At 51.4% G+C, this 14,804-nt stretch overlaps 1 protein-coding gene across 2 annotated transcripts in view; it reads right to left on the bottom strand.

Moving 5' to 3' along the window:
• LOC124233856 (tyrosine-protein kinase transmembrane receptor ROR2) overlaps positions 1-14,804 on the bottom strand; it is a 204,642-nt gene that overhangs the window by 103,317 nt on the left and 86,521 nt on the right. The gene's annotated exons all lie outside the window — the stretch shown is intronic.

Here is a 14,804-nt window from a genome sequence, read left to right as displayed (position 1 = left end):
GCGAGGAGGAAGGCGTGGCCCACAGTCGCAGCCCGCAGGGTCACCCACAAGCTCCGAGCGAGCAGCGGCCTGACTCCCGCGGGGCTCAAGACAAACACAGGCCTCGTAAAACGCGAGGGCGCGGGCGCGGCTCCAGCGAGGCCCTGTGCAGCTCCACCAAGCCCTCGGCAGGAAATGGCTGCTTCTCCAGTCGGGCGCAGGAATGCGCTCTGCCTTCTGTCTCTGAGCACAAACGGCCTGTGACCGGGCCGCCGGGGACGAGGGCCAGGGGCCTGCCTGAGTCTGAAGACGCGGCGACGGAACCGAAGGTGCCCGAGGACGCTCCAGAAACACGGCCCCCTCGGCCTTCGTCGTGCTGCCCTCCTGCTGGAAGCTCCAGGATGGAAGGGGCTGGCGAGGCCTGGCTCGGCAACCACCCCCCTCCATGCCCTGTGGCTTCACTGCCAGCCAGCTCAGAGAGGCCGCAGGCCAATGAAAGCAAGGAGGGGCCTCCCTTACCAACCGTGCCCAAGAGCCAGCCTTGTCTCCCCTTCTTCAAACCCTCCCATTTCGGTGGCCTCTTTAAGGAGACATCTGCACTGTGACCTCCCGTTGGTCTAAGGGCGCCATCGCTGTCCCCACACCCCCGCCCAGCCCCCATGCCACATGCTGAAAAGGTGGCCGCGGCAAGAGCAGCAGGCCCAGTCCCCAGTGGCTTGGCCTGCTTCAAGTCCAGTGTATGTTGAGACAGGTCTCTCCGGGCCCCGCTGCCCCATTCCCGGCCCCCGTCATCTACGAGGAAAGACGTTCCCAGTAATGCTCCCACCTCGCAGCCAAGGACTGAGGAGCCCGCAGCAGCAGCGCTGGGCATCTTTCGATAAGATCCGTGACCTAACATGCAGGGAGTCTGCAGGAAGACCCGCAGAGGAAGGCGGCAGACAGGCCAGCAGCCGATGACATGCGCACCTGCACCCACAGCGGACACTGGGTGCTGACCCAGTGAGGCTAAGCCGCCCCCCAGCCTGGGAAGGACACCTTGTGAGGCCTGTCTGTCAAGAAGACATGACACACGTCTCCTCCAAGTGTCCTTCCTGCTCCCTGTCCTCCTTACTCTCCCGAAGGAGACCGCCTCTCAACTTCTCGACACTACAACAATGCCTTTGTGGGAATTGCCTCCCCGATTTTCTGTATACTTCCTCCACCTACACTGCTTGCCCGGGTGAAAACGACTGTGCCTGTGGAATCCCACACACTCGCCCATGGCTGCCCTCTCTGGTTTGACATCCTGGTGGGGGTTCACCCACGGCGTGGCATGTGGCTCAAAGCTTGCGTTTGTACTGGCCTGTGCAACTCCAGCGTCTGAAAAGGTCCCAACTCATGGAGCCATTGCTCATTTAAGAGGGAATGTTCGGGACCAGGTCTCCTGTGTCCATGCTGGGAAGATGCAGGGACCACCCCAGCCAGGGTCTGGGGGCTGCGCAGCTGCTGCTCACAGGCTGTCTACCTCACAGCAAGTTCCGGAACTTCCTAGAGCCGTGGTCTTCCCAGCCTGTCCCATCAGGAGTCACACTCGTGCCAAGGACTAAACCATGCACGTGTCTGTGACACACTCGGTGCTCATGCTTGGTGCTGGGACTCTCCTGCAGAGGTTGGGGAGCAACAGTCTCCGGACCGACGTCCTTCTGCAGCCCCTGGCGCATCCAGACCTTCGGGGTCTGATGGTCATCTCCGTAACAATCCGTGTCCTGCCTAAGCAGGCACCTTAGGGGAACTCACTCTACTAAATAAGTATTAGCTGAGGCCCTCCGCGTGTGCCAACTTGCACACCAAACACCTAATTCCATTCAATCATGACTGGCTCTTAACCTTGGCCACACTTTAGACCTACCTGAGGGCACTCTTAAAAATACATACTCCCAGGCCACAACCCGGACCAATGAACTCAGAGTCTCCGGGCATGCACGTGGGCTTCACTGTTTATTGAGATGGCCCAAAGGGGCGTCCACGGTGGGGCAGCACAGCAGACGGAAGACGGCCCAATGCCTTGGTCCTCTCCCACCTCCCCTTGAACCTGGGCAGGCTCCATGGCTGCACTAACCAGAAGAGTAAGGTAGAAGTGATGTGGTGCCAGCTCTAGGGCCCAGGTCTCACGGGCCTGGCCACCTCTGCTTCCAGTCTCCCAGAGCACTCCCTGGGGAGCCTGAACCTCCAGGTGAGACACCACCTGCCCTGGGTCCCACACACCTGGAAAGAGAAGAGTGACCTCTGCCAGCCCAGGATTCCAGCTTCCCAGCCCAGGTGCCAGATGACAAGACCTCAGGCCACCTGAGCCCTGTCCCTCATTCCATCTATCTGCTCCAACGCACTGGACTAACCACAACACTTAAAATCGGGGTGATTTTTGTTCGCAATTCCAGTCCTCCAGTCAATGGTATACAGTATCTGGTTTCCAGAGGAAAGAAGTTACAATAGTTTAAGATTATTGGATTTGAGAACCATCAGAATAAAATCCATGAAATCGTTTTTCTCTAAGGAATATATATCCAAGGAAAACTATTTAAAAAGTTCATTTCGGGGTGCCGGCCCCATGGCCGAGTGGTTAAGTTCGCGTGCTCTGCTTCAGTGGCCCAGGGTTTTGCCAGTTCGAATTCTGGGCACAGACATAGCACCGCTCATCAGGCCATGCTGAGGCGGTGTCCCACATGCCACAACTGGAAGGACCTACAACTAAAAATGCACAACTATGTACTAGGCGGCTTTGGGGAGAAAAAGGAAAAAAATAAAAATCTTTAAAAAGTTCATTTCAGATTTTAAAAACTACCTATGTGTTCAATATTAAATCTTTCCTTAAGAATTTCTGTTCTGCAGTGTTTCCTAGTCTTAAAACCAAAAAAAAAAAAAAAAAATGTAATGAGATCACATCCACTATAACGAAACCAAAAACTGTAGCAATAAAAAAAAATCACCAAATATTATAAGCTGAGACTTAACTATTTTAAGAGGGGAAGGGGACAACCTGGCTGCGTTACAGCAAGCCCTCACCCCGCACGTTTGATGAACACGACCCAAAGGCGATAGGTCTTGAGGGGATCTGGAGAGGGGGCCGGCCAATTAAAGGGTCGGCTGTTATTCTCAAAGGCTTCTCATAAATTGTTCATTTCCCAGTTGTCTCATTTTCAAGATGCTTAAAGTGTTTTAAAAGGAGAAGAAAAATTCCAACTGTGCACAAGAAAACGTCTTAAGGCCCAGCGTTCTTAGATTGATCCACACAAATCTGGCAAGTAGAAAAAGAGTATTTTTTTAAGTGCTGTTGTAGGTTCAATGTATTTCCCCCATATCTTGACTTTAAATTACAAAGCAGGAGTAAAAAATAAGAGATGGAGACCGGAGTGCCACTCGCTCACACACACTAACTGGAACACATAAAAGAAAAAAGTCTTAAATGATAGTTTTCATTGCCAAACTGCACATTAAATACATATTTGGGGAAAAACAGAAACCCCCCCCCCCATATTCCCACTACCCTCACAAAACTAGTTTCATGTTTGCATCTCAGCTTCGAGCTTTTCCTGCCTTGTCCAGGAGTTTATTCTAGGATTTAGAGTTGATTGGGCAGTTAACATCTTCAGCCTATGCCTTAATCTGGGCACATCCGATGTGCATCATTCTCCCTTTGAATCCTGAAAGATGAGCCTGCTGTAATTGACAGAAGAGGGAAATAGAATTCCTTTCAAAGCTCAACTACGCCTGATGGCTTGTACGAGCAAATTAAACCAGGCGATACAAGGCCATTCGGGGACAAAGCAAGCCACCCAAACCGCAAGTTTGAGATTGCATAAACCTGACGACCCAGAGAGACGGGATCCGGGTCCAGCCCGTCGGGAGCTCCACGCTGCCCATCGTGCCTGCCGCGGCCCGGCTCCCACTGGTCAGAGGCCCAGGCCGTGCAGAATTGAGCTGCAAGGCCTCTCCTCCAAGCCCACCTGGAAAGGCACCTCGGTCCCCAAGTGTGCCTTCCGGCCATGGGTGGGGCTGCAACTGTCCTTGCCCCACGCACATACCTGCAGTTACTTCCCTCCCCCCTCTCACCTGGAACATTCCAGAACCACCAGCTATGTCCCGCCTGCAGGGCAGCCCTCTACCTTGTCTCCCTTCATCGTAAATCACCTTTAAATAAAACAGGACACAAAAACACTCAGGGATCAAACCCAGGGGTTTCCGCTGTGACTTAGGGTCTCTCACATTCAAAAATCCTCCATTTCTGAGCCAGTGTGCAGCAGCCAGGGCCCCCATTGCCCCACAGAGCACACAGGGGGACACCCACAGCTTGGCTGTGTCCTCCTCGGATGTGTGTGGGCTGGGATCCTGGGGACCCCAAGCAGTCAGAAAATGTGATCTATCCTGCCAGGCCCTTTTAATGTAGCAAAACAGGTATTGTGTGTTTATGCATTTCACCATTCCAGATGTTGTGAACTTTTGCGAAATCCGACATTCACAAAAGCAAATGCTCCACTCTGGAGTTTTAACTAAAAGAGCACAAAGAACAAGAAAATCATCTTTTGGAACACAGTGGAAGTCTACTTCAGCAGAAACTGGAGAGGTTTCTTCGTGAACTCTGCGGGGAAACTGGACACATCTCACTTCAGTAGAGAGGAAAACCCACCAGAGGGACGGGTCCCAAGTCCAAAGAGCACTTGGCAAGGAGTCCAAAGGACACTGAAATGAAGATACTCAGGGCCCACGCTCCACAAGGCGCAGGGCCCTCTGCGTGGCCACATGCGCCCACGGGCCAGGCTCACGACACAGACACGGTGTCACAGGAGATTAAGAATAAACCTGGTGATGTCACAAGGTGGGTGTGCTCCTCGGGGGCTCCACCAGTGGGGTGTGCAGGCACCTTGGTCCATGGGATGGCCCATGGGAGGATGCTGCCCCTGCTGCCCCGGGGGGTCAGCAGCCTGAGATGACGTCTGTCCTTTTGCCTCCAGCTGCTTGCTGGGTAGCTCAGGGTCCTACAGACCTAGCAGACGCACGGCTGGTGGTGCGGGGGTTGCAGGGGCTTGAGGAGTTGGGTGGCTGAGAGTCTGGCACCTCTGTCCTCTGCCCTCCCTCAGGTTTCTAAGTGCTCCCAATCTCCTCACTCGATGCACCGCTGGGGGCTGGTTTTCCAGGGAATTTCGGAACAGAGGATGTCTGGGGGCCTCGGGAGGGGCCAGCGGGCTGGTGGGAAGACCACCAGGGGCACAGGGATGCAGCTGGTTCGTGTCCCCGGTGGGCACGCCACACTCCCCCCAGGGGAGGCACAGGAGCAGGTCAAAGACCCACATGGCCCCACCAAGACGACCTGTTTATCCTAAAATTACTGATTGTTGCAAAAACGTTCTTAATCCCCCACATAATATATCCTGACAGCCCACAGCCATCTGTAAGAAATGCTGACCTCGGCTGGGCTGGAGAGATCATTATTACTTCAATTTCCCACTTTCTTGGGAGAAGATGGACTTTCCCAACAGGGCTCTCTGCCCATTCCCACGAGCTTGCTCCCACTTAGCAATTACGGTATGTCTAGACCCTACACGACAGTCTGTCCATCTACATGAACATCAGTGTCTCTATGTAAGAAATCACTGGGGCAGACGGGAGCCTGGAACACCTGCCGCCATCCTTCCTCTCTCTTCCTCCTCTTCTTCCTGGAACTCAGGCCTCCCCAGATACCTGGCAGAGTCCGCTTGTCCCCGGAGGTCGTCCCTGCCTGCCAACAGAGCTGCCTGAGAGGAGGGACCAGATCGGACTCACCCCAAACACAGGTAGCACGTGTTCCTGGATGAAAACCAAAAGCCAACAGACTAGACCCCCCTGAGGGCAGGAGAGTGCAACGCTCCTCGCTGGACCAAGGAGGAGACGCGAGAGCCAGCCGGGAGGTCTGGGTGCCAGGCAGCATGGCCCGTTCACCCCATCAGGGTAGCGCTCTCCTCACCTGCCCACCTGCTGCCAAGGGGAGGAAATGGGCATCCAGCCCCAGACCCACATCTGCTTAAGGGGAGAACTGAGGCAGCCAGGGCACCTGTAGAGAGAAGCCACGTGACTTCGTGACGTCACCCTCAGGGTGAGCTACGTGACGTCATGATGTAACTCCACAGTGGCGTGTCAGGCCCACAACTGGACAATGCAACAGACGGCTGGCACTGTCCCTGCTTCTCTTTGAGGAAGGGGAGTCTCCAACAGCGAATTCAAGTGACCCTGTTTAGTTAGAGGGGCAGAGCACAGCTTTCCTAAAAATCTCAAGTCAGAACGAAATGAAACAAGCCTCGGCAGGCACTCCCTGGCCAGCTGGCCCAGCCACTGTCCACGCATCTCGTCCCATCACCACTTCCCTGCAGACCTGCGTCCTTTCAACAGCCACTCGCTGGCACTGAAGGCCCTCCGTGAACTCTCCTTCTGAAATGCTTTTCATCCCGGGAGTGGGGGAGGAAGGAGGGAGGCGTCATCATAACTGAATTTCAGCAAGCCACTCAGAGCCAGCAGCATAAATCAGAATGTGTGCATTTCGGGCAGAGGAAATGGTTCTCCAGCTAAGCTCCCTACCGTTTCTTAAAGTGATTATTTTGATTTAAACCGCTGCCTGGTGGCTAGACTTCCAGCTACCAGCTTCAGGCCGTGCGTCCTGGGAGCCGGGAGCACAAAGAAACACTGTTGACTGGTCCCGGGGCCTCCTCCAGGAAGGCGCAGTGGGCTCTGCGCTCTGGCTCCTTCCACAGACAGGCACTTGTTCCTCGCCTGGGGCAGGAAGACAGACCCAAGGACGCTGCCACGACTGACTTCTCTGCCAATCGCTGTCACACACACTGTGGTTTTACTCACGATCTTTCGGCAGTCTGCAACAGAGCAGGTTCCCTCTGTGGCTGGGGAACACCATGATGCCTCCAGAACCTACACGCTTGGCAGGGTTGAAAGGAAAGCCAGAACCTGGATGAATTCACTGGGGCAAAAAAGGCCCCATTTAGTAATTCTTTTCCATAATCTCAGCTGTTGTCCTGCGGGTCAGGGCTGAAGGGAGAAAGCAGGGAGGAATAATTCCTGCATTCTCCACACGTGTCCTGATTAAAGCAACCCTTTCACGGTTTGCAAAATGCTGCTAAATAAAGCAAAATGCATTCTTGACACAGTTCAAAATTGAGTCCAATCAAAAATAGGAGAAGTTGGGGCTGGCCCCGTGGCTGAGTGGTTAAGTTCGCGCGCTCTGCTGCAGGCGGCCCAGTGTTTCGCTGGTTCGAATCCTGGGCGCGGATATGGCACTGCTCATCAAACCACGCTGAGGCAGCGTCCCACGTGCCACAACTAGAAGGACCCACAACGAAGAATATACAACTATGTACTTGGGGGCTTTGGGGAGAAAAAGGAAAAAAAAATAAAATCTTTAAAAAAAAAAAAAATAGGAGAAGTTACAGTGGTCAGATGGTGTACGGACGGGTCCCGATTCCCTGCCCTCCCCACCCCCAGGTGCCCCCAGCGGGACGGGGAGCACTTTCTCAGAAATGGCCCTCTGTCCAGCAACACAGGACACAGTGGGGCCTCTGGACCCCTCCCTCCAGCATCCCTTACCCCCAGTGTCCAGCCTGGGCTGCCAGGCCCTGACTCACAGCCGGGGGGGGTCGTCATCTCTTCTGAGGCTGCCGCAAGGTCAGGTCTCCCCCCCAAAGCTGAGAATCCCTGGCCAACTCTGCTGAAAGAGGTGTTGAACCCAAAGGACATTCACGAAACATCCATCCTGGAAAACCACCGTCCTTCTCATCACCATTTAATTCTTACACAAAACTCGCCCACTCAACAAACACATGGGAATTCCTGATGAGCGCGCTTCCAACACTGACCCACCATTCTTCTGGGGTAGACTCAAAGGGGCGTACACCCACAGCACGCCGTCCCACCAAAGAACGACTCAATCAACTACACTGGGGTATAAGTCACAGACAGTAAAATGCACCCATTTTAGGTGTACATCTTGGTGAGTGCTGACAAATACAGACACCGATGTGAGCACGGCCACGAGAAGCTCTAAGCAGCAGCTGGCAGAACTGACCGCAGTGAGCCGGCATGGTCAGAGACGGCTGTGATACAAGAGGAGGGCATGCCGCCTCCAAGAACTCCTGTGGGCTAGGTGATTACACCAACAGCCCAACAGGGTGGTGGGGGTGACGGGGGCCTGGTCCCAGGCCTGCTGGTCGAATCTGGATGACCTTGATCAAGCTAAGCCTCAAACTCTTCATCTTAAAACTCAGATGCTGTACAGTGGATCTGGACTTTGCTCTAGACTGGCCAGTGTCCCCCCAAATCCATACGTTGAGGCCCTAACGCCTAATATGACTATATTTGGCGATGGGGACTATGAGGAGGTGACAAAGGTAAAGTGAGGTCGTGAGGGTAGGGCCCTGATCCCACAGGACTGGTATCCTTATAAGAAGGGGAAGAGATCCAAGAGCACTCTCTCTCATGTGAGGACACAGCAAGAAGGCAGTCTGCAAGCAGGAAGAGAGCCCTCACCAGAACCAACCGTGCCGGCACCCTGCTCTTGGACTGCCAGCCTCCAGAGCTGTGAGAAGTCAGTCTCAGTCGTGTAAGCCCCCAGTCTGTGCTGTTCAGTTGCGGCAGCCCAAGCTGACCACGACAGTCTTCAGCTCAGCAGCCGAACCATTTCCTTGAAGGAAATCTCAGGTGAAACCTCACAGCTCAACACATCAGGGATCTACCTTGTTCAAGTGTGTGAGGGGTTTGGGGTTTGGGGTCTCGCTGCCCCCTCAGTGGGTGAACTTCCTTTGAATCCAGTGCCCTGGAGAGCACCCTTGGAAGGCTGCGGGGCTGGAGACTGTCTTTCTATTTATTGCTCCCTTGCCTTCCAAGAAAGATGGGACACGTGACCCTGGAAAAGCCCATGATCCAAATATCAATGACTTCAGGGACAGAACTGTGCGTCCAGAAACTGTGTGTCTAAGTGCATAAAGACATGCGTAAGAAGCTGTGCCCATCAGATACCAGGCCAACCACAGCACACAGTGTGGAGATGCCATGGGCAGAGCCGAGGCTCAAAGATGAGTGGATCTCCCAGGAAATGGAGGGCAGGACATGGCAAGCTGTGGGAACAGCATGTGCAAAGGCGCCAAGGCACAAAACGATGTGGGGTGGAAGTGGGGAACGAAGAGGGTGGGAGGCAGCAGCTGCACAGAGGAGTCTGGGCTTGAAGTGAGCATGACCCCATCCTTCTCAAAAGTATCCTGGGGCTACTGTATGGGCAGCCATTCACAATAGCCCTGGAGCCCAGGATAGAACCCTGTCCCACTTTCAGAAAACTCAACAGAGGAATGAGATGAGATTCAAGATATCAGCATGCACCAGCTCCACAAATAGCTGGGACAGGCTGGGGTCTGGAAAGGAGCACTGCACCCCAATCCCAACAGGCTCTAAGCCGAGGGCTGGGGGAGAGGGCACAGTACCTGACTCCTGAGTGAGGTCACCTTCCATCCCTCTCCTGGGTCCTCTCATTCGGCAGAGGCCTGTGTTAATTATAGCAGGCAGGGCTATGCCTCTCTGAGCTCCCAGAGGTCCCTTCAAGGTCACATTTCCTACTGAGTACTTACTTATCCCCCTGCTTCTCTGTGCAATGCACGGAAACACAGAAGGTTGCATTCACATGCCACACAGCAGCCTGAATACACCCCGTAGGGCTCCCAAACCTAACGCCCCTGCCTCAGTCAGCTGGGCTGCTGGAACAAAACACTGCAGACGGGCAGCTAAAACAACAGACCTTTATTTCTCACAGTTCTGGACGCTGGAAGTCCAAGGTCAAGTTGCCGGCAGATTCAGTTCCTGGTGAGGACTCTCTCCCTGGCTTGCAGACGGCTGCCTTCTCCCTGTCCTCAGATGGTCCAGAGATCGAGCTCTGGTCTGATTCTCTGCTTATAAGGGCACCAATCCCATCACAGGACCCACCCTCATGACCTCATCTAAACATAATCACCTCCCCAAGCCCACCTCCAGATATCATCACACTGGGAGTTGGGGATTCAACATATGGATTTGGGGGACACAGATATTCAGTCCCCAGCAGCCCCCAACGTAGGCAGGCTCCAAGGACGCCAGAGGAGATGACAGGAGAGGCAACAAACAATGCAACAATTCCAACCTTTAAAAATAAGTCTTAACAGGTAAGATGCAACTATCCGCTAAATCGCTGTTCTTCTCATTTCTGTGTTGGGTGAGGCAGGAGATCAGGTGAGAACACCCCCAGCATACGGTGGACCCTGCTCTTTGCATCCAAGAGGGTGCTGCCGAGCAAGAAGGCATCCTTCCTGTCTTCACCGCCCCCAAAAATTACACTCCCCAGAGCGGAAGTTCTGCTCGGCTGGACGCGATCCGTCTTTGATCTTATAAGAAGCACAGAGGCTCATTCTCCAGGCTGGGAAGTATGCACACACCAGCTTCCACAGAACTCCCAGGCTAGCATCCCCCACCCAGCGGTGTCGAAACGGCCTCGAAATGTAAAACAGATGAGCCTTTTACAGAAAAAGTTATTTATATTGTGGAATCTTTCAGAGCAAGCAGAAACTTGAAGGGGTTTCTTACCTGGGGCACAAAACTAATGATACCCGAGTCTTCTCGCACCCGAGCGGGGGATGTGCTTTATGGAAAACCAGACAAGGAAATGTGTTGGTTTGATTCTGTTTCTTGATTTCTATTCCCAATAAGGGATGCACACTGGTTCTCATCAATCAGGGGAAAAGGCCACTCCATGAGCCAGATGAAGGACACTTTCCTGAGAAGGTCCCCAAAGGTCAGGATTCAGAGAGAGGTTCTAAGGTCATTAAAGCAAGGGAGGGAGGTTGATCTAAGCCCTGCTGGTTTTTCAGAAAGGGCTGGACATCTGCATGTCCACCCACCCAGAGACGCAAGGAGGCATGACTTCGGCGCACAGGGCTGTCCACTTTCTTGCCCAGTTTGCCTGAAGCATTACTTTTTCAATAAACAGCAGGACATAAGGCTTTAGTACATACTATCATGCCAGACTCTTGCTGGCCTACAGTTGGGGACATTCTTATAATAATCTTCAGCTAATACATGAAGGAAAGAAACACATGCAATACTTTTGTGTTCAAAGACGTTTAAAGCAATCTCAACTCTCAGAAGTACTCTTCTCTAGGAAAATGAGGATTCTTAACACTCCACCAGAGAGAACTGAGAGCCCAAGACCTCTGCCATCACCATCCACAAGCCCATCGAAGTGTCCATATTCACACTGTGTCATTCCGGAGCCGACGACAGGACGGCTGCTTGCTGTGCGAGATCATCTTGGTCAACTGTAATGTGGGACCAAACTCGTTTGTGTGGTTCTGTGATTTCAGGCGCCTCATAGGAACTGTGCCCGTGAACTCCACTGTACATCCCAGCCACCGTCACATAGCATTCCCAGGCTTCTCTTATCTCAACACTGAGAGTCCCGGGGCAGCAACAGAGAACAAGAGACCAGCCAAAGGGGCCCCAGAGGTGGAGATAAACTGCCACACGGACGAGCCAGGTGGCCCCAGTGGTGAGAAAACGCAACCTCTGACGTGTGCTTCCGGGTTCTGCTCTTCAACTTGCCGTGAGGACTAACATTCGCAAGGAAGCCCACTGCCAAAAGCCGAGGCTCCTGCCTGAGCCTCCGACCCAGCCACACGGCCAAGCTCACACGGAACCCACAGCCCAGGAATCCCATTCACGTTCCCAAAGAACCCACACTGCTAGGGGCTCACCACCCAATATCTGACCTTTTGTTTCAAGTAAGCCGCCCCTGCTTTTCCACCCTTCTTTTACACTGTGCATAAGGGAGGTGAAAGCACTGCCCACTTTGAGCCACGCGTACACACAGCTGAGGTTCCCTCTGACTTAGCTCCTCCTCCCCGGACACAACCAGTTCGTACTGTGTCATTTATGCTTCCAAATCTTTCTCCGCCACAGAAATATGTTGTTTTGAGTGTATCTTTTTCCCTAAATAGCATCACCGTACGCATGTTATTTTACAAATGACTTTTGTTCACCGAGCCATGATCTTTGAAATCAGAGCCACCTCATTTTTTTCATTTCATTCACAGAAAATGTATAATATTCCTTAGAATGAATATGCCATGCTTGTGAGTTTGTTTTGGGGGTTTTTTGGCCATTTCCAAGGCAATGAAGAGTTAATGCTTCTCTTTCTCTTTCGCAAACAACACTGCCAGGAATACCTCCTACACCAGGCACCCCACACTCAGGGAGTCTGGAACGCAAGCCCAAGCCACGCAATCACCAGGTCCACGGGGCACGCGTGGCTGATTCTAAGAAAGATGGCTAATTGCCCTCCAAAACGGATGCACGATCTACAATCCACAGTCTACGAAAATGCCCATTTCCCCACACCCTCACCAGCCCTTAACGAACTCCTCAAACCCTGACAAAATGATGGCTAAAAATCATAACTCATTTTGTTTCCTAATACTAGTGTGGTAGACAGAATCACAGGCCACCAAGGATGTCCATGTCCTGATCTCCAGAACCTACTGTTCTGTTACTTTACATGGCAAAAGGGACTTTGCAGACGTGATTAGGTGAAGGACCTTGAGATGGGAGATTATCCCGGATTATCCCAGTGGGTCCCATGTCATCACCAGGGTCCTTATAAAAGGGAGACAGGAGGGTAAGAAGAGGCGATGTGACAACGAAGCAGAGGGAGAGAGCCTGGAAGACGCTCCACTGCGGGCTCTGAAGACGGAGGAAGGGACCAGGAGCCAAGGAATGTGGGCACCTCCAGAAGCTAAAAAAGGCACAGAAACAATTCTCCCCTGAGTCTCCAGCAGCAGCACAGCCCCACGACCCATTTTAGACTTCTGACCCCCAGAAGTGTAAGAGAACACATTTGTGTTGTTTTGAGCAATTAAGTTTATGGTATTTGTTACAACAGACTGAGAAACTGCACAACTACTAAAGATGAGTATTTTTTCTAATTTTACTGTCTATTTTTTTACTCCTTTCTGTAAATTCCTTTTTTAATATCCTTTGCCCAACAGAGCTTCTAAGATTTATCATCTCTATTATGGAGTTTGGTGACTTATTTAAGAATGAATTCCCTACTCCAAGGTCATAAACAAATTCTTATATCCTTCTTTTTTTTTTTTTGATGACTGGTAGAAAGCAGATGTCTAATATGATATTCTCCCAAAAGCACACTTAAATTATTCCAACACTATTTATTAAAAACTTCAATATTTCCCCCACTCACTTGAAAGGGGATATTTATCATTTAATAAATTCCCATATATTCTGTGGGTCTGTTAATGCACTACCTATTCTATTCCTTCGATCTATTTGTCTATTTCATTATTATAACATATTTTGATATCAGATAGAACAAAGACCACAGTAGTTTTTCTTTTTCAAAATTACCTTGGTTCTTTTTGCTAATTTTCAATTCTACACGGATTTTAGAAACAGCAAGCCAAGTTCTATAAAATCACTTACTGGGGTACTAAATGGAACTGTATTAAATTTATACGTTAATGTCAGGAGAACTGGTATCTTTCACATACTGCTTTCCCAGCCAACAATTCGGTTTCCCTCCCGGGTTAATCCAACCTTCTTTTACATTCTTCAGTAAGTCACAGAGCTGCTGCACACACCTTACGAAGGTTACTCCTGGGTATCTGATGGGTTTTGTTGCTACTGTGCACAGGACTATTCTCCATTGCTTGTTCTCATAGTTTATTACAGGGATAGAAAAACGATACTGATGTGTCTAAGTTGACCCTGAATCCAGCCAACTCGCCATGTCTCCTTCTCAGTTCTAAAATGTTTAACTTGAGTTCCCTGCATTTTTTATACACAGACAATCTGAACCAACTGCAATTAATAATAGTTTCACCACTTTAAAAAATATATCTTTTGTTTGCCTCATTTAACTCTGTCTTGGAGAAACTTTGTTGTATCAAATAAACTCATCTGGCTCTTTACGACCTCCTAGTGTTCTCGGGACTGCTTTCGCCTCTCCTAATATTGGCTATGACTACAATACAACTACCCAGTGCGTGACGGGAAATAAAGCAACTAATTCCACCCCACTCCATTCCATTCCAGGGGGTGCATTCGAGATGTAATACAGGGCGACTTCCTTCAAGAGGTGTGGTGGGCAGAACTGTATCCCCAAATGCAGGAAATCTGAGCCATCTAAAGCAAGACGAGAAGAATCCAGCTGACAGGTCAGGGTAACAAACAAACGAAATCAATGCAAGACGATGTGAGCCCATAATAAGCTGGAAAAGAATGAGGTCCACAAAGTAAGTCAAGGAACGGCCTTCAAAAAGAAAGACATCTTTTCCATCCTAGCAGGAAGGGAGAAGGCAAGGATGCTGGTAGGATGCAGGCCAGGAACATGAGGGATTTCCCTTCTGAAGCCGTCTTTCTTCTCTGTCACTCAAAAGGCAGGAACATGCGAGGAGGTGAAAGGAAGGGAGGTTTCTAACTGGGCAAGTGAAGCAGGTCTCAGTCACCCAGCGCAACATCCTGTTTGATGTGCGGCACATCACTTAACACTATCCAGCTTTGTCTGCTTGCTTATTGCTTTTCTGCTCCCTCTTGAACCTAAGCTCCATGAATGCACTCAAGAAATCCCGGTTGAGTGAACGGATGAAAATAATCATTGTGGAGCTGAAGACGACAAGCCCCCCAAGCGAGGTGATGAGTCGGCCAAACAGTGAGAGACCCCACAGGGGGTCCTGATCACAAGTGAACAGGATGGGACCACTCGAACAGGATGGGATGCCCTC

Source organism: Equus quagga, unplaced genomic scaffold, assembly GCF_021613505.1.
Source record: "Equus quagga isolate Etosha38 unplaced genomic scaffold, UCLA_HA_Equagga_1.0 268.1_RagTag, whole genome shotgun sequence".
In the NCBI taxonomy this organism is placed as follows: domain Eukaryota; kingdom Metazoa; phylum Chordata; class Mammalia; order Perissodactyla; family Equidae; genus Equus; species Equus quagga.
The sequence above is the reverse complement of the archived record's forward strand: the minus strand, read 5'-3'. Positions and strand labels throughout refer to the sequence as shown.